Below are 25,596 nucleotides of genomic sequence, written 5' to 3' on the forward strand. Positions count from 1 at the left end.
AGGTCAGGTCAGGTCACGAGAGGTCACGGTTTTCACTTTCTGCTACATGGGCGTGCGACACATGTTTTATGGCTTATTTTTCACGCCGAATCCGATGGTAATGGTTACATGTGACCCCAACTCACTGTGCTGGTGATAAGTGTGCATTGAAAGCATAAAAAATCGTTTACACCATACATAACTAAACGAGGGCTAAGAAAAAAGGTCAATTTTTCAACTTTTTATTTTTTACATAAAATGCTTTTTTCTAGACCAGCTTTGTCCCAGGAATCTAGTGGTGCCATTTGTTTTCACATGCGATGTTCAGAAGTGCCTCTAATTCACGAAAATGCTTATGACGTCACCCTGCCCTATGCATGTTGGAGCTTTTTTTACAATTTGGGGGTCAAAAATCAAGATAGAAAGTTGAAATTTGGGACATATAATGTTCTTATAGAGCTCTATGACGTTTATTCCGTTTTTTTTGGAAATTCTCAAAATATTGGATTTATTAGCTGTTTTCCAAAAAAAAAAAAATGTAGTTTACTGAATTTTTAGGGGTGAAACACGCAGTTTATGGAAAATCCTAGATAGCCATTTTAAAGAACTCGTTAAGCTGCGTCTATTCATGTCCTTAATTTGCAATTTGCTTTAAACCCTGATTTTTGGCGATTTTTAAAACAATTACCACTTTTTTACTGTAAACGCCATGTAGGGGAGAGCGGGGCCAGTTGAAACACGGGGTCAGATGAAACATGGCCTTATTTTCAACAGTATGCAACATATGGCGTTGCCGACACCACTGCGCATCCGCGCTCGACCACTTCCTTTGTCAACGGCGTTTGGGCGGCAAACGGACAGTAATTTTGATTTGACACTTGTTTTTGTGTTTTTGAGGGGCGTTTGGGAGAAATCGTTCTTATGAATATTTTGTGATATCTCATATACCTTTGTTTGCTGAAAGAAGAACTCCTGGCTCCGGAATAACACCTTATTTGGCCCTTCATTCAGCATGATGCCGTCCCTCCAGCTCGTTTGACATGTGCTTTACGGCGCGTGCGAGATGGCGGGAGCGGATGGGGTCAATTGAAACGCTTCTCTGAGGGTCAGTTGAAACAGGGCCACAGGCCGTTTCAATGGACCCCGGTGACCTTTGCAATGGTTATTGTTCAGGGGCTGTAAACATTAAAGGAAAAAGTCCACCTTTGAAATGAGCTTTTAAACTGAAATAGTAGTTTAATATAGCTCAATTTTTGACCCCTTTTTCTCCAGCCTTTTGCTTGAAAGCACACTATAGCCTGAGATATTTCTCATTTTTCTCATCCGCCCATTTTACCATAGTCTATGTACTTTATGTCACCTATTATGAGGAACTTTGCACTTTTAGCTTTCCAACGACCTATTGAATGTAGCATTTGGAAAAGTAAACCGGACAAAATATCTCCTTAAGAAAGTGGCCTTAAAGAGGAAAACATCCCATTGTTAAGGATAGGTGCAATTGACCCCATGGGCTGGTTCAATTGACCCTCGCATCGGGGTCATTTGAAACGGGCGTAGAGCTGTTTTATAAGCATGCGTTTGGCAGCAAAATATGTTTCAAACATAATTTTACATATCGTAAAATAAAGCCAAAAGAGCATATTTTTTCATGGCATTGTGCATTTTTCGATATGACAACTAGATCTCGCTGTGCATGTCAATATATAAAAAGTGGTTCAACTGGCCCCGCTCTCCCCTAGTTACGTCACTAAAATCGATATATCTCAATTTTTTTTAGAATTTTTCTTAAAAATTGCACAGGAAACGTCAAATTGATGGGAGAGAAGGTATGCCAAGTTTCAAGTCGATAGCGTAAGCGGTTCATAAGTTATTCAAGAAAAACGGAGGGGGGGGGGTCGGATCCGACCCCCCAGGCGGTCGCGGGTAAAGAAAGGCATGTAGCATGGTCGTGAAGTAGTCACGAGAAATGGCCAGGATTCAGTTCAAGGTTTTTGAAAATGTGGAAACATCAAAAATCGAAGATAGCTATTTGATTGTGCATAGTATTGGCAGTCTAATGGCGTTTACGGCATGTCTGTATGTCTATTGTGTGATTTTATATGATTTTTTAAACATATGCCGTTGCCTGTAGCGCGCCGTTTTTGTGCTATAGCGCGGCGAAAAAAGTGGGCTCGTTTACGCCCCCCCCCCCCCCCAGCAGCTCGCGGGTTAAAATATTATTTCTTACATTTCGAACACAAATCTTATTTTAAGTTTATCAAAGCAATTATTTATCGTGAGTGCGCCGTTAACCCGCGCACAGACGGGGGGGGGGGCGGGGGCGGATATCCGCCCCCCCTGCGGGTTTTCATAGATAGCGGGAAAACCGCGGCGCATAGCGCCGCGAAATTTGGTACGACTATTCTCCTATCAATTTTACACATGTTGTGCAAGTTTAAATCTTCTAACTTTTCAGGTCAGGTCACCAGGTCACTTTGAATGACCCAACCTCAAGTCACTTTTTTGCTATTTTGTCACCGTGCCAGAGCTAGAGTAGATGTCGGAGGGCTTTGAAAGTCGCAGAATGTTATAAGGTCATTGGTAGCTACAATCTTTATATCTCGAAATTTTGATATCGATGACCTAAGGTCAAGTCAATTTCTCGACCTCCCCATTATAAGTCAATGGGGGAAAAACAAATCACTTTTTTACCACTAAAACGGGTCCGAATGGCCCCATAAACCATACATGACTTCATATACGATCAACCTTCACTACCTTGAGGTCTGTTTTGCTGTTGGGCAGCTGTAAGGTCATGTGACGTCATCAAAGGTCACCAAAGTTTTTTTTTGCCAATAATTCCGTACAGGAACAAGACACAGCCGCGCAGATGGTCTCATTGTGTTCATCTCGTCAAGGCGCATCAAATGATATACATGATGACCTCGAGGTCACGTGACCTGTGGTAAACCTTTGAATTTGACCTTTCGAGGTCAACATATATATCATTCGATGCGGATTGACGAGAGGATCACGATGATGCCCTTAGTTTGCTCGTATCATGACTAGTTCGAAAGTCATTCGAGCAAAAACTCTCCATATCTAGCGCCGCCATTTTGACTTTTTTGACTTCTGTGACGTCATCTTTGACCTGACCTGAAAATGACCTTTGTAAAAATTGTAGACCTTGTCCGTGCGTACCTCATGCCGTTTACCGCTTGTCGCTATCTTGCTTCGTTCTCCAGATCTCAGGGGGGGGGGGGGGCGGTCATCCGCCCCCCGTCGGTTCTAAGTTGGCGCAGATCCCCGTCGGTGCGCCAGAGCCTATTTTAAGGGAATTTGACTGGGGGGGGGGGGGCAGCCTGGAAAATTGTCTTTCATAATCCATTAACCCTAACACGCCTAGGGGGGGGGGGGTTGTATCAACCCCCCCCCCCCTGAGGTTTTTCGAAGTGCACGCTAAACGGCTTGTCGTAGCGGGCTGAAATTTTCCATACCCTCTGGGGCAACCTTTGCGCATCTTTTGCCGAAAAAAAAACGATCTCCAACTATCTCAAGCACACAGAATCGTGATTTGATGCACTCCTTGCAAGGTTAGATGCGTCACTTTTGCAATGTTGACCTTGTGTGACGTCATTTATGACGTCATCAAGGTCACATTAGTTTTTCGTCAATAACTCTTGATCAAATTGAGCTAGCGAGTCGAGAAAGCCACCAATGGACTCAGGAAGACCTGCCGAATCGAATGATATGCGACATGACCTCTTTCGACCAACTTCGTGACCTTGGGGTGCTGACCTGACCTTGACCTGAGGTCAACACCCCAAGTTGACCTGACCCGGATAAAAAGTATATCATTCGACGCGCCTGAGCGAGGTGAACACGATGCTGCCAAAATCGCGGCTCTGCGGCCGTTTTTTGCGAAGTTATTCACGAAAAACTGAACCGTACCCTGGGGCACTTGACCTGACCTCGGAGGTCACCGGTTGACCTAGGACCTTAAAATCGGGTACCAATCTCTGCGTCTCGTAACGGCGCACACGCTCGTTTTTTCCGCGACACGCTAGCTCCACCAGGGGCGAAACGGCGAGGGGGGGGGGGGTCGTACCCGCCCCCCCCCCCTCGGCCGGCGCGTATGTAGAAAACCAATAGGTCCGGCGAGGGTTAAGGCCAGGTCGGGTCAGGTCAGGTCAGTTCAACCAATAAGGATTTTGCCGGGTATTCGCAGTAGCAGTAGGTGGCAACCGCCTCTGACAGCTTCGTAACATGTTACGAAGGCGCCAAAACTACTTCGTAAACGGTAAACTGGTTGCCAAATTCGAATTCGGCTCCAAAAACTAGCTAGAAACATATAAAAGTTAAAACTCGAAAATGTGAACCGAGGTCATTTTTTTACGCCGCCACCCATTAATAGGTGACCAGGAGTGCCCCCACCCTCAAACCTAGCGACACAGAAAAACAAAAAGTAGCAATGTCGCGCCACTCCCAGCTAAGAAATGGAAAATAACTAAAGAAAAATCAAAGTCATCAAAGGTAAATGACCTGACCTGACCTTCCGGTGACTTTGACACCCACCCTAATGCATGGGAGCAGCATCATATCCCATGTTTGAACGTTTGAAACCACGAAAAGACTGCAAACGCGCGGCTAATGCGAGGCGACATACGCCTAGCACCATGGCACCATGTTTGGACGGGATCGCGATTCGCGAATCACGATCCCGGCCAAACATGGTGCCATGGTGCTAGGCCGCCAGTGCATCTGAAAGAAGTAAGAACTGTGGTGCTCCTGACAAGCCTGAAGTTCCAATGACAGGTCCGTGGTGCCCCTGACAGGCCCATGATGCCCTTGCGAGGCCGGTGGTGTCCCTGCTAGGCCGGTGGTGCCTCTGCTAGGCCGCTGGTGCCCTTGGGCCCTGACAGGACTGTAGTGCTCCTGACAAGCCTGGAGTGTCCCCGACAGGCACGTGGTGCCACTAACAGGCCCAAGGTGTCCCTGCGAGCGAGGCCGGTGGTGCCCCTGCCAGGCATGTGGTGTCCCTGCTAGGCCTGTGGTGTCCCTTGGCTCTGACAAGCCTGAGGTGCCCCCGACAGGCCCGTGGTGCCCCTAACAGGCCCAAGGTGCCCTTGCTAGGCCTGTGGTGCCTCTGGCAGGCCTGTGGTGCCCCTGGCCGGCCTGTGGTGGTACCCCTGACGGGCCCAAGGTGGTGCCCCTGCGATGCCGGTGGGGCCCCTGGCAGGTCTGTGGTGCCCCTGGCAGACCTATGGTGCTCTTGCTAGGCCGATGGTGCTCCTGACAGGTCTGTGGTGCCCCTGACAAACTTGTGGTGCCCCTGACAGGCCCGTGGTGCCCCTGACAGGCCCAAGGTGCCCCTGCGAGGTCGGTGGGGCCCCTGGCAGGTCTGTGGTGCCCCTGGCAGACCTATGGTGCTCTTGCTAGTTCGATGAAGCTCCCAACAGGCCTGTGGTGCCCCTGACAGGCCGGTGGTGCCCCTGGCAGGCCTGTAATGTCCCCGGACCCCAAGGGGGCGGGGGTCATGACCCATATGACCCACCCCTGGATCCACCACTGGTCATTACTTGCAGACTGACTCATTTGACATCCATTGCAAAACAAGTCACAGTAGTATGTTTGTCATCCTGTTCCTTTATGCCTATTTTTATAGTGGGCAAATCTCGACGACTGCGGGGGGGGGGGGCAATTCTGTTGAATGCGGGGCATTTGCCCCCCACCCCCCAGTTAACATGCTAAAATAGGCTCTGCGGTGCGCGGGTTAACCCGCGCCCCGTAGGGCTATCGGCGGACCCTACCACCCGTAGGGGGGGGGGGGCGTTTCGCCCCCACCCTGAGATCTCGGAAGTTTACCGGCCGATTTTAAAAATTCAAACGGCGTTCAATAGCCCTACCCAGAAACTACCTTGTGACCAAATTTCATTGACCTATCTCAAACCGATGACGTCACAGGTCAGGACAAAGGTCGGATTTTCACCGTTTACAGGCATTTCAAGAAACGTGTTGTGAAATCGAGTAAATTGGTGAGTTATTGAAAACCATCGATGGTACATTGTTCGTCAAACACATACTTTGCTATCTGAAGTCACTGATACCAGGTCAGGTCACAGAGGTCAGGTCACTGGGGGTCATAATATGAAAGTGTCGTGTGATAAATGTTTTATGGTCCATTTTACATGACAAATGCGATTATGTGGGTCAGGCAGCCTTTGGGACCAGCTTAGGTTACGTTCTGGTGAAGGTCAGGTCAAGGTCAGGTCAAATTAGGTCAAAGTTAAAAGTTGATATTGTTGCATAAAATGGGTATCGATTCGATGCAGCTTGTCACGGGGAGTCTAATGGTGGTCTTTGTTTTGCCCTACGTGGTCTAGAATTGCCAAAAATTGAGTTTGAAAATTTTACGTCATCATTTTTGAACAGTTCTTTTTCGCTATAACTTGACCAAAAAAAAAAGATATCTATCTGAAATTTGGTATGTAGATAGAAGACGGTAGGTACTATCATATATATTCCGTTTTTTGAAATTCAAAAAACTTTTGCGATTTTTTGGCTAATGTATCCAAGAAATTACTTTTTTTATTTTTGGGGTCAACCCCACTAAGGTTTTTCGCAAATAACTCGCGTAAAAAGCGGCCGATAGCGACGAAACTTTCAGTACCCTCGCATTGATCAATGTTACACCTACCCTGAAAATTTCATGACCCTAACCCAAATGACCCTTGACCTGTGACCTCTTTTCCGAGACCATGTTTGGCCGGAATCGCGATTCGGCGTATGTCGGCTCGCATTAGCCGCGCGTTTGCAAGCTTTTCGTGGTTTCAAACAATCAAACATGTGATTTGACGTTGCTCCCATACATAAGGGTGGCTCTCAAGGTCACCTGAAGGTCAGGTCAGGTCACTGACCTTTGGTGACCTCGGGTGAGCTCGGTTCACTTTTTCGAGTTTTACATGTTTCTAGGCTAGTTTTTGGAGCTGAATTCGAATTTAGCAACCATTTGAACATTTACGAAGTCGTTTTGGTGCCTTCGTAACATGTTACGAAACTGTCTGAGGCGGTTAACACGTATTACGAATACCCGTCACAACCCCTACCGGCTGACCTGACCTGACCTGACCCGGCCTGGTCTAATTGCTTAAAGACATCATCTCTGATCAAAACTAACACGATATTCGTGATCAGCACCCCGGAAAACCACATAGCAGCCACATTTTACGACTTTCTAACAGGTCCCGATTTTCCCGGTTTTCGAGTCATTGACCTGACCTGGAAGGTCACCCGATGACCTAGGACTTTAAAATTGAGTATCATCGGCTTCCTCTCGTGACGGGCAACACGCTCGTTTTTTTCTGCGAAGCTCTAGCTCGATCAGGGGCCAAACGCGAGGGGGGTCGTACCAGCCCCCCCCCCTTGTGCCGTCGAAGGACGCAAAATGGCCTGTGTCGGCGAGGGCTAGGACTTACAAACAGTTTTCAGGCCAGATAGCCCCCCTATAGCCCGCGCACCGACGGGGGTCTGCGCCAACTTCGCACCGACGGGGGGGGGGCGGATGACCGCCCCCCCCCCTGAGATCTCGAGAACGAAGCAAGATAGCGACAAGCGGTAAACGGCATCGGATACGCACGGCCAAGATCTACAATTTTTACAAAGGTCATTTTCAGGTCAGGTGAAAGATGACGTCACAGGGGTCGAAAAAGTCAAAATGGCGGCGATAGATATGGAGAGAGTTTTTCTCGAATAACTTTCGAATTAGCAAGATAGGAACAAACTAAGGGCATCATCGTGATCCTCTCGTCAATCCGCATCGAATGATATATATGTTGACCTCGAAAGGTCAAGGTCAAAGGTTGACCTCAGGTCACGTGACCTCGAGGTCATCATGCATATCATTCGATGCGTCTTGACGAGCTGAACACAATGAGACCATCCACGCGTCTGTATCTTGTTCCTGTACGGAGTTATTGGCCAAAACCCTTTGGTGACCTTTGATGACGTCACATGACCTCACAGCTGCCCAACAGCAAAACAGACCTCAAGGTAGTGAAGGTTGATCGTATATGAAGTCATGTATGGTATATGGGGCCATTCCGACCCGTTTTAGTGGTAAAAACTGGCAGTTGATTTTTCCCCCATTGACTTATAATGGGGAGTTCGTGAAATTTACCTGACCTTAGGTCACCGATATCAAAATTTCGAGATATACAAATTGTAGCTACTAATGACCTAATAATATCCTGCGACTTTCAAAGGCCTCCGACATCTACTGTAGCTCTGGCACGGTGACAAAGTTGCAAAAAAGTGACTTGAGGTTGGGTCATTCAAAGTGACCTGGTGACCTGACCTTAAAAGGTAGGAGGTTCAAACTTGCACACCATGTGTAAAATTGATGAGGTTATAGTCATACCAAATTTCGCGGCGCTACGCGCCGCGGTTTTCCCGCTATTTGCAAAAAAAAACCTCAGGGGGGGGGGGGGCGGATATCCGCCCCCCCCGTCGGTGCGAGGGATAGGATTTATAGTCCCATTATATGATTCAAGAGGGTACATCCAATCCCCGATTGAGCTAATCCATGGCCTACATAGGAGGGCCCGTTCCATGGCATGAGAGGGCCTTTTTAGGCCTGAGAGGGCCCATTTCAGGCCTGAGGGGGCCATTTGAAGCTTGAGAGGGCCCATTTCAGGCCCTATAGGGCCTGCTTGAGGCCTGAGAGGGGCCTGTCATATGTATTCGCGAGCACAGCGAGCGGGAAACTGCCGACCGGTCAGTGGTCCCGTTGGAGCGGGGCCGCAGGGGCGCGTCCAGTACACGTAAGTGGGGATGTGACAGCTCCCCCCCCCCAAAAAAAAATGGCGGCAACCAGACGACATTTGACAAGTGATTAACAGTAAGATTTCCGCTAAAGATCAATCATCAGTCTTTCTGGTGGTCTGCGAAGCCGACCACTCCGGCGCGGGCCGGGCTACTCAGGCTCGGAGCCACGGTCGCGATACATGGGATCACATCGAACACGCGGCAGCGGGCCGGTCGGCAATACAGTGGCATCATCGGCGGCGGGTCGCGAGAGCGGCAACAAAAAACGACATGGACGGAGAAAACGCCGGTTTCGCCAGTAAACACGACCACTAGGCAGTTTGACCAGATAGTCGCGGCGCGCACCAATACCGACAATAGTCCCAGTGCGGTCGCAGAACCCCGTCTGAGGGTCTTGCACGTCGACAGTTGCACCGAGACGAATACCGGCGAGCGGCCGGGCCGCGCGGTCGTACTGATCGCACACTCGGCCGTGGATCGCAGAAGCTCGCTTGTCACACTCTTCCGCCGACGCCTGCCACTCCGCGGCGAATGCCCGGTGGTGAGCTGGCACACATGACGGCAGCGGGAGCCCGAAGAGTATCTGCGCAGGCGAGCGGCCATCGGCGCGCGGTGAGTTCCTCAACTCCAAGAGGCCTCTCGCGAAGGCATCGCTGTCTAGATCACCCCGCTCGGTGATCTTCGCGATGAGGTGCTTAACCCGCGCCCTGGTGTGGGTCTGAGCCACCTTCGCCCTGGTGGGGGGGGGGCCAAAATGACCCCCCCCGTCTAACTCGAAAACGAAGAGGGCTAGGAAGACGCGGAAAAAAGCAAACGAAAGCCCATAACAAGTACGTTCGAAAGTATTTCGGTCATTTTTTCGCTAAGGTCAATATTGAGGTCGCTAGAGGTCATCATAGGTCAAATTTCAGTGTTTTCGGTGTTGCCGGACATATTCCGCTGTAGCTCGGAAACTAGAAGAGCTAGAGAGCCGCGGAAAAAAGCAATCGATAGCTCTTTTCAAGCTCTTTCGCCAAGGTTCGTCAGATTTGACCTCAGCTCAACGGTTTGGCCTACAGAGGTCATGCAAGGTCAACTTGGCAAATTTCGTTGAAAATGTTTTTAACTATAGCATGCATTCACGAGAAAATAGAGAAACGATTCATGCACCATCGTGCTTGGCTCGTCGAGACGCGTCGAATGATATATAGTTTGACCTCGAAAGGTCATTTTGAAAATTTGACCTCAGGTCAAGGTCATGACCTTACCGAAATAGGTCATGCTGCATATCATTCGATCCGCATTGACGAGACAAACACGATAAACGTCGAACGGAGTCTCTATCTCTATTCAATAACAAGTAAGTGCAGAAAAACCGCTGGTGACCTCTGGTGACCAGGGAGATGACCTAGCGTGACCTCAGCGAGGTCACAAGCAAATGGTTTCACATGGGCTGTGATTTGCTGACCCAAGATACTTCAATAACGAAATATAGGAACAATCACGCCCGATTTAGCTGAAAAACAACTACTTTTCGATTCTCCCATTGACTTATAATGGGGAGCAGCGATGACCTGACCTGACCTTAGGTCACATTTATAAAAAATCCGAGATAGCCATTTTGTAGAGCTGGGTGACATCTTCAAGTACTGTAAATTTTACATCGATCGGATAAAAGCTGTGCCTTTGAGAGAGCTTTGAACTTTTTTAGAGGTGGTGTCAGTTTTGGTGACCTTGTGACCTGACCTGACCTGACCCGAACCCCCCAAAAAAGGACATGATGTAAAAATGTTGAATAAACAGCTATACAAAGTTTCAGGGCGCTAACTCAAGTGGTTTCTGAGTTATCGCTGAAAAACCACAGGGGGGGGGGCCAAAATGGCCCCCCCACCAGGGCGAAGGTTAACGGACTTGACAGCGGCTTCGGCGTGCCCGTTACTCTGCGGGTAATGTGGAGTCGACAGCACGTGGGTCACACCCCACCTGCGCACGAACTCTCTTGTCCGTTTTGCAGCGAACTGTGGGCCACCGTCGGAGCGTAGAACAGACGGCACGCCCGTGGAGGAGAATGCATCTCGTAGAACGCTGATTAGAAAACGAGATGTCGCGTCTCCGTCACAGTCGTGCACGATTGGCCATCCGGAGAGTCGATCCACGTATACGAGGTACGTTCTTCCGGCGTGACGAAAATAGTCAGCCGATACTGATTCAAAAACTCGACTCGGAGGTGGGTCGGTCATCATCGGCTCCTTTTGAAGGCTCGGAAGGCGTTGCCTGCAGGCACGGCAGGAACCAACAATGTTAGCGATATCATTGTCGATATTCGGCTAATACACCGTCTGCCGAGCACGCATTTTGGTACGTTGAATGCCTTGGTGGCTGTCATGAAGGCGGTGCAAAACGCCACTCCTCATCGTACGTGGAATCACCAGGCGGGGGCCGCATACAATCAAGTCATGATCGATCGTGAGGCGATCACGCATTGCCCAGTACGGCCTTACAGCGTCCCTTACTTCTCCCTTAGTGCCGGGGAAGCCGGTGATGATCGTCTGGGGTGTTTCAGCTGTTGGTACTCATCGTCGCGTTCAGCTGCTGCACGTACCTGGGCAGCGGTGAGAAGCGGACACCCTCCTCAGTGTTGGCAAGAATGTTGCGCATCACCGTCTGTCTGAGCAGATAATTCAGCTCCTTCTCTTCTTCGGCGTCTTCTGCAGACGGCTGCTCCACTGGTGCCCTGGAGAGTGCGTCAGGGATTGAGTGCTGAGCGCCACTCCTCCATTCGGCTGTGAACTGGTCAGGCAGCAGTTTTTCTCTTAATCTGAGCAGCCTGGGGCTGTCTATGTCACAAATGGAGCGGGAGTTTAAGATGGGGACGAGCGGCTTCTGATCAGTGAGCAGGACATACTTTGGACAGCAAGCCAAGTACATACGACATTTTGCAGTAGCCCACACGGCAGCTAGCATCTCGAGCTCAATGACAGAATACCTGCTCTCGGTGTCGGAGATGAAGCGGGACCCGCACTGGACCAGCTTCCAGTCATCTCCGTGTCGTTGCAGCAGTGCGTAGCCGAGGCCGTGCCGTCTGGAGGCGTCGGTCTGCAGCATCGTCGGCAGCTCCGGTGAGAAGTAGGCCAGCACTGGCGGCGAGGTGAGCGCCTGTTTCACCGCAGCGAAGGCGCTGTCATGCTGGGCTGTCAACCGCCACTCGTTCTTCGGCTTGAGAAGATCGCTCAGAGGCTCGGCGGAATCGTAGATGGCCATGGAGAGAATTCCCCGAGCTGGCCAACCATACCCATGAAACTACGGAGGTCGCTGATGTTTGCGGGTGTCGGGAACTCCGAGATTGCTGCCACTTTGTGGTTCTCTGGAGTGTATCCTGCTGCGCTCAACTGGTACCCGCAATAACTGACCGTTGGTTCTGCGAAGGCTACCTTATCCGGGTTCAGCGTGATGCCGAACGTGTCGCAGCGCTCCAGGATTGTCCACACATGCTCCAGGTGGGAGGCGTAGTCTGCGTCGTGGGCGAGTATGTCATCGACGACTTTCCCGGTTTTTGGAATCCCACCGAGAATCTGATCTCCTCTTCTCAGATATTCGTCTCCGGAGGACACCAGTCCCATCGGCGCTCTGCAGAACATGTACCGCTTCCAAGGAGTGATGAACGTTGTTAGTGGTTGATCCTCCTCTGCGATGGTGATTTGGAAGTAGCCACTTTTTGCATCCAATGTGGTGAAGTACCGGCTGTCTCCATCGATCCCCGAGACGACTTCGTGTGGAGTCGTGACGGGATGTGGCCCCCGTTGTACATGTTGGTTGAGTTTTGTCAGGTCCACACAGAGGCGAGCTTCGTTGGAGTTTTTCTTCGGTACGACCACCATCGGGTGACACCAGTCGGTAGGAGACTGCACCTCCTTGATTATTCCCTGGGCTTCTAGCTCGTCGAGCTCTCGCTTGACTTGTGCTTGCCAGGAAAAAGGAATTTTCCTTGCGGCGGTGACGGCAAATGGTCTGGCGTCCTCTGATAGGTGTATTTTCATGGGACCTCCGGACATTTCTCCGAGTTTTGACGTGTCGAAGACTCGTGGGAACGCTTCCTTCAGCTGCTGGAGGTGTGCTACACGCTGCAGGCTGGACGGTTCTCCCAGCGCTGCACAGTGGGCCGATATGCCATTCTAGCGCGACAGGGCCTGAATCTTCGAACGGAACCCTTGGTTTTTCGCGAGTAATTCGCGTAAAAAGCGGCCGATCGCAACGCAACTTTCAGTATCCTCGCGAGAACTACTTTTACAGCTAACCTGAAAATTTCATGACCCTGCTGACCTTAATGATCTTTGACCTGTGACCTTCTTTCGAGACCATGTTTGGCCGGAATCGCGATTCAGCGTATGTCGGCTCGCATTAGCCGCGGGTTTGCAGTCTTTTCTTGGTTTAACCCTCGCACCGACGGGGGGGCGGATATCCGCCCCCTGAGGTTTTTCACGAATAGCGGAAAAACCGCGGCGCGTAGCGCCGCGAAATTTAGTATGACTATAACCTCATCAATTTTACACATGGTGTGCAAGTTTGAACCTCCTACCTTTTAAGGTCAGGTCACCAGGTCACTTTGAATGACCCAACCTCAAGTCACTTTTTTGCAACTTTGTCACCGTGCCAGAGCTACAGTAGATGTCGGAGGCTTTTGAAAGTCGCAGGATATCATTAGGTCATTAGTAGCTACAATTTGTATATCTCGGAATTTTGATATCGGTGACCTAAGGTCAGGTCAATTTCGCGACCTCCCCATTATAAGTCAATGGGGGAAAAATCAACTCCCTGTTTTTACCACTAAAACGGGTCGGAATGGCCCCATATACCATACATGACTTCATATCCGATCAACCTTCACTACCTTGAGGTCTGTTTTGCTGTTGGGCAGCTGTGAGGTCATGTGACGTCATCAAAGGTCACCAAAGGTTTTTGGCCAATAACTCCGTACAGGAACAAGATACAGACGCGTGGATGGTCTCATTGTGTTCAGCTCGTCAAGACGCATCGAATGATATACATGATGACCTCGAGGTCACGTGACCTGAGGTCAACCTTTGACCTAGCCTTTCGAGGTCAACATATATATCATTCGATGCGGATTGACGAGAGGATCACGATGATGCCCTTAGTTTGTTCCTATCTTGACTAATTCGAAAGTTATTCGAGAAAAACTCTCCATATCTAGCGCCGCCATTTTGACTTTTTCGACCCCTGTGACGTCATCTTTGACCTGACCTGAAAATGACCTGTTTAAAAATTGTAGATCTTGGCCGTGCGTATCCGATGCCGTTTACCGCTTGTCGCTATCTTGCTTCGTTCTCGAGATCTCAGGGGGGGGGGGCGGTCATCCGCCTCCCCCGTCGGTGCGAAGTTGGCGCAGACCCCCGTCGGTGCGCGGGTTAAAGCGTTCAAACATGGGATATTATGTTGCTCCCATGCATTAGGGTGGGTGTCAAGGTCACCAGAAGGTCAGGTAAGGTCATTGACCTTTGATGACCTTGGTTCACTTTTCGAGTTTTACATGTTTTTAGGCTAGTGTTTGGAGCTGAATTCGAATCTACAGGGTGTTTCACAATAAATGTTACTTTTGAATAGCTTAAATGAAGATCTTACTTGTTCGTAAGCGCGTAAATTGTATATGCATTTTGCTGCAAATTTGTAGCGGTTTTTAGTCCTTACATTTTTTTTTACAAACCGTCAACGGTTCCATCAGTATGGACGTGCAATGCCAACACCGTCAAAACGGGTCAATTCGCCGTGTACAGATGATGAGGCGGTATGGGTGGTCATGCATTACGGCGCTTTGCGGAGTCTGACCGCAGTGCGAAGGAGTTTCGGTAGCCATTTAAAAGGAGGAAGGATATTCCGTCAAAAATGTCTTTCAAACGGGTAGTAGAAAGGTTCCAGAAGACTGGAAACACGAGACCAGCCCCGACTCCTGGCCGGACGGCGATCCCAGAGAATCTGGTTGAAAAAGTCAGACGGAAGGGTGGCATAGTGGAGAACCCGTGAAGGGTGCTGAACTGAAAGTTATATGTTCATCAGTCCTACTGTTCTGCTGTCTCATGAGGTAATACTCATGAGCCATATTGTAATACATGTCACTGAAACATCGTCGTTTGAAAAGCAACATTCATTGTGAAGGACCCTGAAGCTTAACAGCGAATTGACCTGTTTTGATGGTGTGGACATTGCACGTACATAAAGAATGCAGTTGATGATTCGTCATAGTTTTTGTAAGGATAAAAAAACCCGAAAGAATTTGCAACAAAATGAATATGGAATTTATGGGCATACGAATAGCTGAGGTCATTTTAAAAGCTTATCAAAAGTAACGTTTATTGTGAAACACCCTGTAGCAACCATTTGAACATTTACTATGTAGCTTTGGTGCCTTCTTAACATGTTACAAAGCTGTCAGAGGCGGTTGCCACCTACTGCAAATACCCGGCAAAACCATTACTGGTTGACCTGACCTGACCTGACCCAACCTGGTCTAAATGTATGAAGACATCATCTCAGTCCAACACACAAGGGGGAAAAGCTCAAAAAATTGAGCGCTCAAAAAAATTGAGCGGGCCCATTATGAAGGAATAGGCGAAACGATGGTATTTTACAATGCCTTTAGCGTCACACTACGGCAAATATCGTATCCAAATAAGGTATCAATGGCAAGAGAGAGCAACAAGGTTTCTTTTCGAACACTCGCCGTGATAATTTATATCGGTGTTTTTTTAAAGAAAATGCCCTAAAGACGCTCAACTTTTTGAGCGCCACTTGTCGTTCGGGACCGCGATACTCAATACATTGAGCGCCACGCGATAGGCGTTATCACTAGTGTATTCGCGGCCATTGGGGCGACGTAAGAAAAGAGGAAAACAACTGGCCCCAAGAACTTTAACCCTCGCATGTGTAGGGGGGGTCGGATGGACCCCCCCCATGGTTTTTCGCGAATAACTCGCGTAAAAAGCGGCCGATCGCGACGAAACTTTCAGTACCCTCGCATTGATCAATTTTACACCTACCCTGAAAATTTCATGACCCTGACCCAAATGACCTTTGACCTGTGACCTCTTTTCCGAGACCATGTTTGGCCGGAATCGCGATTTCGCGTATGTCGGCTCGCACTAGCCGCGTGTTTGCAAGCTTTTCGTGGTTTCAAACGTTCAAACATGTGATTTGATGTTACTCCCATGTGTGTCAAGGTCACCTGAAGGTCAGGTCAGGTCATTGACCTTTGGTGACCTCGGGTGACCTCGGGTCACTTTTTCGAGTTTTACATGTTTCTAGGCTAGTTTTTGGAGCTGAATTCGATTTTAGCAACCATTTGAACATTTACGAAGTAGTTTTGGTGCCTTCGTAACATGTTACGAAGCTGTCAGAGGCGGTTGACACGTACTACGAATACCCGTCACGACGCCTACAGGTTGACCTGACCTGACCTGACCCGACCTGGTCTAAATGCTTCAAGACATCATCTGTGATAAAAACAACTAACACGATATTCGTGATCAGCACCCCGAAAAACCCCTTAGCAGCCACACTTTACGACTTTCTAACAGGTCCCGATTTTCCCGACTTTGGGTCATTGACCTGACCTGGAAGGTCAACCAATGACCTAGGACCTTAAAATTGGGTATCATCGGCTTCCTCTCGTCACGGGCAACACCCTCGTTTTTTCCGCGAAGCTCTAGCTCGATCAGGGGCCAAACGGCAAGGGGGGGGGTCCAACCGACCCCCCCCCCCCCCCTACACATTAGAAGCTGGCAAACGCCGCACACATGCGAGGGTTAAATTATCAGTTAGCATGCATCTTTACCTTGATATGTAGATAATTTACCATTAATTGTTAGAGAAAATTGCATATAAAATCTTCCATTTATGCTTTTTTCATCGTTTGCATAATATGTTCTTTTACTAAGCTCAAGGGCTCCGCCACCGGGGGGACGGGTGGGACATGTCCCCCCCAACCAAAATGTTGGGTGGGACATACTATCTTTTGTCCCCCCCAATAATCGGCTCCTCCGCTGGTAGATAAATCGACTCTTGTTCCTGACACCGAATACAGAACATAAGTGCAAAGAATCTCCGAAGAAAAAAAAACGTGATGAGAATCTAATTAACCTGTCGTCGACAACCTATATTGTCGCCTTGTGCTTTAAGTCTTTTTCTGTTATGGGGGCCACGGATTTCAATTTTTTTAGTAGACAATATCGACAGGCATTTTCGCAGCTCAGGCTACACTACCAGCGTTTTTTTCGGTTTCTGCGTGATTTCGGTTTCCGCGTTTTTATGGTTTCTGCGTTTTTTCGTTCCGGGCGGCCGCCGCGTGGACGTTGTTGTTTATAGCATAGTGATGGATAAGTGATCGAATTAATTAATTATTCAGGTTAAATATTATCGTGTTTTAACAAAATCATGATTAAATAATTGTTTTAAAGATTTTACAACTAACAAATATATATTTTCGATCATAATCATTTGTCAGCTTAAAGGGACCCTCCCACCTTCAAAAAGTTAATGAATTGGCATGAAAGTGATGTCGCTCGGTTCAGAAAGAGCAAAAATGAATATCTACCAAATTTCATCGAAAAATATTCACCGGTTTTCAAGATATTAGACCTTTACTTTTGTTTACTTTTTGGGATCTCCGCTGTTCCTAGCGACTTTATTTGAAAGTGCGGCATTTGTTGCGCGCAAAGCAGCATATACCACCGCGTGCTGCCAAACGTTTTAGTAAAAGATTTAAAAATCGTTAGATCTCCGCTGACGTCACAAATTCTAAGGGGGCATACCAATGCATTAGCCCCTTAGAATCCGAAAACTGCAAGTTTGAAATTCCATATCTCCGAATTAAAGCATTTTTCGATGTTGTGAATGCCCAAACCGGTATTTTCAGGCCATGGCCACCAATTTGGCTATCTCAACTCAAAACTAATGTTAAGGTGGGAGGGTCCCTTTAATTACAATTATCACATCTGAAGAAGAATGATGAGTTTTGAAACACATCTTGTCCTCTTTATTCATGAATTACACCATTTTCATTATTTACACTTGAAACTGTTCCATCGTCACACTATTATTAGCAACAATCACTTCTAATCATTCATCACTAAAACGAAATCCCGCAGAAACCGAAAAAAGTTCACAGCTCTGAACTTTTTTTCGGTTCCGACTCGTCGGTTTTTGCGGGTTTTCGTTCCACGGGACGCCAGACTGGCAGTGTAGCTTGCGCAATGCATTCGCTATGAGGCGAACTTGACTACGCGAACCGAAATACCGCAGAAACCGAAAAAACGTCGGAATTCATGCTAGTGTAGCTTAGGCGTATATCAACGCGAGTCTACTGCAACGAATGTTCGCAATCATACGTCCCAGTCCGATGATGAATCCAGTAGGTATATCCAGTAGGTAATCCAGTAGGTATATCAAATAAGGATCTCTCAAATTCAATCAATTAAACAATCAATACGGAGATTATTTTTTTCGGGTAAACGCTGTCGTTCTTTAAGAGGAAACTTCCATCGGTCAAATAAGAATATCGCAGAACTGTAGGATGAGAGAAGCTGTTTGTTTAAAGTGTTTGAGAGGTTAACCCTCGTTCTTATATGGACTATGGTGGGTCGGATTGACCCACCACTCAGTTTTTCACAAGTAACTCGCGTAAAAAGTGGTTTATCGTGACGAAACTATTAGTATTTCCCGGGAATTTTGCACATCCTCTGAAAATTTTATGATCCTAAGTCCTAACCCCATGGGCCATGACTTTTCGGCCTGTGGCCTATTTCTGGAGACCATGTCAGGCCGAACCACCGATTCGGTGTATGTTAGCGCACATTATCTGTACGTTTCCAGACTTGTTATGTCATAAAACCGAGCCAACATGTGAAATGACGGTAGACACATGCATTCTGGTAGGTGTCAAGGTCACGTGAATTAGACACATGCATTCTAGTAGGTGTCAAGGTCACATGAATATCAGGTCAAGGTCATTACCGTTAGATGAATTTGGTTCACTTTTTCGAGCTTGGCATGTTACTAGGAAACTTTTTGGAGATGATGTCGAATTAAGCATATAACATTGAGAAGTAGTTTTGGTACCAATGCAACATGTTACGAAGCTGTCTGTGGTTGACACCTACTTTGGCTAGCCGGAGGGACACGCACTTGTTGATCTCACCTAACCTGATCCGACCTTCGCCAAATGCTAAAAATGGATTCAGATTCAGCGCAAAACTATGAGCCAGATACCATTAAAAAATTGAAGCTGGTCTTTCAAGTTTTTTTTTCTGTCTGGTGTGTCAATATGATGAAGGTACAATGACTAGGTACAATCTAATATTGGGTAATATTACATGGGTCAGGTGGCCTACCATTTCTCTATTTTTTATTTTTCTAGTTAAAAAATCATCGTATCAGGGCTATGACGAAAAACAAGTGGCCTAAATCCGATGAGAAAACTGGATTTGGGGGTACCCTAGGTTTAGAGGAGACACTAGGGCGATGGGCGAAGAGCAGACCGTCCCCCCCAACCAAAAGTCCGTGGCGGAGCCCTTGACTAAGCTAGAAACACTAATTAGAAATAGTTCCCGCATCTCGTCAAGAACAATAGGAAAGGCTTGAAGTGAATAGAATAATCTAAATGGTTTCGTAATCTATGTGAAGACACTTCTAAAATTGCCTGTAAAAATATTGAAGGCAAAAGTTCAACTTTTTCACAAGACGGATGTCTATAAACCTATTCAACGTGTGACAACTCAGCCGGTATTTCGTCGCCTACAGCCAAGCTTTCCCTAGTGACCGATAGAGGCGCTGCTATCGATGTCCGCCCGTGCCGCCTAACGGACAGACGACAGTCAGCTGGCGCTCAAAAAATTGAGTGCCGGCCAGCATCTACACTCAATTTTTTTAGCGTTCTCCGTGACATGTGAAGCCGGTACTGGCTGCCTTTTTTGATGTTATGTTCGTTGAAATACGTTAAACTGAGTTGAAACAGAAATGCAGGAAGTTCAATGCTACGTGGTAGCTAAACTTTTCACAAACCCATGGCATCATGTCACATTTTCCGCTAGTAGTTTTATCGGTCGCCTTTCGGATTCGGCACACCCCAAATAATTATACAGGGCTTGAATAATCTGTATGAATGCTGTATTGATATTATCTGACTGTACTAGGAGAAGGAAATACGTGAATACAGAAAGATATCCACCCACGCTTGAATATTGGAGAATTATAGCAGGAAAAACTGTATTGCCACGCTTACATACAACTTACAAGGCCATCGGCCGCAAACAAACAAAAATACTATAAAATGTGGGTTAGATTCACAAACATCATCAAGTGTGGAACACAGAGACGAGCAAAACAACATCACATTATCGCATGCCAGCCCGACCACATTGGAACCGGGTGACCTGCGACCGGAACCTGCGTCTTGCCAGCATACATCACACAAGCAGGAGGCAGTGTCGTACTGCTTTGATGCAAAATATGCCATATAACAAATGATATAAACCACAGTGTATATAAATACAGTGTCGGCAAATGAGCCTGGTCACGTGACCGGCGGACTCGCTGTTTTTCGAGGGATCCGCACGTGCGGTTGTGGCGGGGGCACCTCCCGGTAACTGTGGTGCCGACTCGCTCTCGGCCCCCATAGGGATACAATGGGACCTACTTTTTGATTAGCTCTCCTGACTAAACTAGGACGAATTTTTCAAAGATACAACTAGCACCACATGCAGTCGTGTGTAAGCTTTCTAACGGTACCAAAAATATATTTTTATCGGCAAAATTGAATAAGTACAGGCCCATTTTAGGTTCGATTCGCGCTTATGACGGAAGAGAAGCCACCACTAATTATAAATACAACGAACAAGTGTTGAAAACCGGAGTATAAATGCAGTTTTGAATTACATTAAAGCCATTTTCAGTCACTGCAACCGATGAGTGGAAGTGATCGGTGTATTAGGTCACCCGTTACCGTTAGGTATTACTTTTTAACTACCTACCAACAACACCCATAGGTATTGTTCTGATCTATTCCAGACAACAAACTAAGGTTTTGTGTTGAACTGTGCCAGAAAAAGCAGTTAGATCAAATATGGATACGAAGGTAAATAGGACTATACGAGCATCCATGTTGATACGTTTATGCTGGAGCTAGTAGTTGATAGGTGTTCCGTTCTATTGATGCGGGCAAACAACGAATCGGGGTTGTCATGGGCGAATCTGTAGGTATAATTGTGTCTTGTATGAAACATGCACGGTATCTGCAAATACTAGAATGCTGCTGCTAAGCTGAAAGAAGGCTCAGCCGGACTTTTATACTATGAACCGGCCATGTTTAGTTTATGCCGGGCTCGAGGGTGCAGTGTTCGTCACGGGCCAGCCAACCCACAGAACACAGCCCATCCCAAGCGGGGCCCATGGGCGCCGAACCCAGCCCAGCTCAGGCCCATTGAATTTCACACGCTTTTGAGGCTTTTATGGCGGTCGCCGGAATAGGCAAATGGTAGATCAACTCTTCAAAAATTGTTTCAATATCTACTTCGCTGGGAGGAAATGAGCTTTGATTGTCAAAAAATGCAAAACTTTGCATTTGTTACAGGCACAACATCCGAAATGCAACATGTGCTTACAGTTGTACGCCCGTCCTTAACATGGTTGTCATGAAAGTTGGGGGAGGGGGGAGGCGGCCGCACGTTGAGGGGTCACAGTCCGGTATTTTGACGCCCCCCCCCCCCTTTACCGCCTGAACGGGAACCTTCACTCCATCCCGTCCTCTGTATTAACCGCCTTTAAGCCCGCCCGATGACCCTGCCGTTTTCAAAGCCAACCTGAGCTGAGCAAGATAATTCGGTGTAAACGTCGACAACTGCAGTGAGTTGTGTGCAGTCCCGGTGTTCCGCTACAACATTATTGCACCTCTCGTTTTCGCCATCATCGACGCCGTGCACTTCCGAAACATGGATGCTCCGGGACAGTTTGAAACAAGTAGATGTCCTACACGGACGCTTTGCACATCCAGTGTCTATACATATTTCCATATTTCAAACAAATCGAGCAGAAAATATTATAACGAAACAGTGGCGTACAGCGTACAGCGTGCAGCGGGGATATCTGAACAATGCACCATACATGACGAAGAGCCAGCAGACCCTGGTGCAGCTCAAGACGGCGGTCGTTGATACCACTCTTGTGCCTGCGCCCAATGCGCGCCAACGTTGGCGGGGGGGGGGGGGGAGCAGTGAGTCATTCAATACGTTGAGCTACTTTGAACATGTTCCATAGCGGCCTGACAGTAGCAAATGTGTGTTGGCTAGCTGCGCAACTGAGTAAATTTTCACACAATTTTACTTCCTTTGATTTGCAAATCCTTTTATCTGGTAAACATGCTTTAATTAAGTAGAATGATAATGAAGTGATTCAGTTTTTGGAAACGTTTCAGAACAAAACATATTAAAACAATGTCTCATACGTATTATCAGAATAACAACAAAGACCGCCGGCCATCGGTCATGAACACCGTTCACCTGTCACTATCACTGCCAGTGGAAACGCACACACACACGCGCGCACACGGACACACACGTCAGCCGCAGTCAGTTACAGGTAAGTTCCCAGAGGCCTCTCCGACGGCGGCCGGCCGGCTCCCAGAGGCTGCTCCGACAGCGGCTGGCCGTGGCTCCCAGGGACTGCTCCGACGGCGCGGCGGCTGTCGCTACCAGGGGCTGCTCCGACGGCGCCTGGCGCGCCGCTCGCAGATCCTCCTTGGAGTTCTAGCGCACTGATGGTGGCTGTGTGATCCGCTTTCCCTTTCTGAGCTTGGTGTAGCACAGGCGACCTGCAACCACATCACAAAAACTGAGTTTGTGAATTTGAATCAACTTTGAACTGAACCACAACTATTATGTTTTTTTATGAAGATTTACCAAACCAACAATTTCAACTTCCACACTGCGCTGACAGGTATACACATAATACACAAATAAAGGCTAAAACCGTTTTTCCACTTCTTCCACTTGTCATCAATACATTTTGCCCAAGATATGAGTGTGCAACAAGTAATACATATGACTAGCCTGCTGCATCGCTTTGATGGCTTCGTGCAAAATGTAAGCCTAAAAATTTCGCTCTTTCTGATTTATGGCACATCACTTTTATGCCAATTTATTAACTTTTTGGAAGGTGGCATTGTCCCTTTAACACAGGCAAGCCCTTGCCGAGCCCGGCATATGCCCGGCCTCCTCGAGCTTAGGCCCGGCAAAAGTCCGGCGGGTCCGATTTTAAGCCCGACACCGGGGCCCTGTTTCACCGGTGATAGCAGCACGATGCTTTTACACGTGTCAAATTGGGTTTCCATGGAGACATGAACAGGCCCATTGCTCCAACACTACCACAAGTGTGACGTCAGCTCGCGCAATTTGATAGCAGCGTGGTAGCAGCGTCCCGTGAAACACCGCCCGGGCCCGTAGGCTCAAGACTTGCATCATTACTATGTATATACTGGTATGGTAAGCAACCTGGCATATGAGTTGGACTCAAACAATGAAGTTAAGTGGCTAGTGCTTACCGGAAATGAGCAATCTGGTACCCGATGTCCCGTTGTACTGGAAGAGTGTTGGGATGCAGCTGCCCTCCTCAAAATGACAGGAACAGAGCTGGGAAGTGCTCCTGGGAACTGCATCTGCACGTCTGTAAATGACAGATGCAACAAATGTAACAACTGGCATACTGTTCTTGCACGTGGACTTTTACATACAAAATGCCTTGTGTTTAGAGGTAAGATATTGACTCAGACAGCACAGCCACAGCTTCTAAACAAGATGGTATCACTGACACTGTATCATGTTATTTTGGCTCCAGAATCCAGAATCAGAAGGTTGACATCCTCACCTAGCAATCAAAATGTAGTTAATTGGCTTTATATCAATGTGAGGTGCTAAGAGTGAACAATTATGATTATTTACAATGCTTCAGAACATGGTCAAACCTTAACTAACCCAACCTACAGTGGTTCGCTAGCAACATTCGTAGCACGTCTTTTTTGTACATAGTAACTGGAATATATGCTAGGTAAGAGTACCTACATCTTTTCTTCTTTTTTTTGTTAAAGAGGTATGCATTTGGCCTGTAGCCTATAACACACCTCTTCAACCAAAAATATTTTCCTTACCCATCCCAACACATCCCTTAGAGCTGCCTGCGGCATTACACTCAACGGATTACCAGGTCAAAGCATTACCTTCATTAGGTAACTTGTGGTAAACATGATAAGCTTTTAATGGATTTCATGTTCTCTTTCCTGTAATTAGTTTTATGCAATGGATTTGATTTGTTATGCTCATTATGATCAGCACAAAAATAAAACCTTTATATAAATAATATTTTCTGTATTTTAATAAAAGAAGAACTATATTTGGTAGTAGTAAAGCAGGCGTCACACTTCTTTTTGCAACCAAGGAGAGGTGCTGTAGGTTAGGTTGTAGGTTCTAAGTTGTAGGTACCTAGGTTGTAGAGTTTAGGTTGTAGGTATGGCTAGGTCAGGTTTAGTTAGGTTTGTTTTGGCTTGGTTCAATTAGAAAGCATCTCTGGGTATAGCACCTCTCCTTCATTGCAAAAAGTAGTGTGACGCCTGCTTTACAACTACCCAATATTCTATAGAAAATATTGTTTGACGCGGAAGCTTGCATTGATTAATCATGTTGTAAAATTCAAACCCATTGGCTGTTAGCAGCATGCCAATGCTGATTAGCTGACGATGACATGGCTGCATTCCTCAGCAAATTCCTCAAGAAGGCACTTTTCAGGATGAGAAATGGAATCTTTGCCTATGGTGATCATTGGGCTGTAAAAGCTCCTGGTTTGTGCTTGTCATTACATAACATTTATTACATTTATCATTACTACATAATGTATTGCATTTATCAATACAGCTAACAAGGACACATCTGGATCTTACCAAGGACACATCTGGATCTTACCTGACAGCCCTCACCCAAGCGACCCTCATCTTCTCCTCTCTTGGAAACCTCCTAAATGTACCTACATCTTGCAGCAACACAAAACTGAATCAGAGTAAGAGCTCTGCAATCTGCAATAAAATACTAGGCAGGTCACAGCAAAATACAAGAGAAAAGATTGAAAATCTGATACAAGTTTAAAATTGTATAAGATTTGGAGCAAGCAGTTTGTTGACGCCATCAAATGTATCAACCGCGCAGTATTTGTCATCAAATTTTGGTGCCGAGTCAAGGTCAAATGTCACGTGACATTTGGCCGACAGTTGATATAAACGACCTAAGCTCGGACTAAGCTAATCATTATCAAATCCTTAACATGTAAAGGACGAATGGAAACATCGAGTCTCAGACCAGCGGTAGCAACCATCACTGTAGCAACATCACAAAGAACACGCGGCATTATCAGACAGCTGTTTTGTTATCGGGCTACAGGTGGCGACGGCGTGGTTGCAGACCAGCTGCGAGGTAGCGGCGTGCGGGCAAAAGGCGCGGGCACACCTCCATGTGGCCGTGCGGACAGTGCGCGGTCGGCGTCGCATAGTGGGCGGCATCGGGCTGTCCCGGGGCCGTCGAAGCCGCACAGGTTGTCGGCGCATGTGGGCGCGCGCGGTCACCACGGCCAGCTGCTCACCGCCAGCACAGACTGCGCAGCGTCGCCGCTCCGCCGGCCAGAACACGCAGACAACCCTTCTTGCAGTCGCACAACACGTCGCCAAACTCATTCACCTGCTCCAACATGTTGTTGATGTCACCGAGTCGTTCAAGTTGTGGCTCGTGCCGTCGA

At 47.6% G+C, this 25,596-nt stretch overlaps 1 long non-coding RNA gene across 1 annotated transcript; it reads right to left on the minus strand.

The window, feature by feature from the left end:
- Positions 1–21,788: 21,788 nt before the first annotated feature.
- LOC122379384 lies at positions 21,789–24,952 on the minus strand. Its single transcript, XR_006256172.1, has 3 exons — positions 24,774–24,952; positions 23,363–23,484; positions 21,789–22,633 (listed from the first exon to the last, which is right to left on the minus strand). It is a non-coding gene; the product is annotated as an uncharacterized LOC122379384 (long non-coding RNA).
- Between the last annotated feature and the right edge of the window lie 644 nt (positions 24,953–25,596).

This window comes from Amphibalanus amphitrite, unplaced genomic scaffold (assembly GCF_019059575.1).
Source record: "Amphibalanus amphitrite isolate SeventyFive unplaced genomic scaffold, NRLGWU_Aamphi_draft 000008F_arrow, whole genome shotgun sequence".
NCBI lineage: Eukaryota > Metazoa > Arthropoda > Thecostraca > Balanomorpha > Balanidae > Amphibalanus > Amphibalanus amphitrite.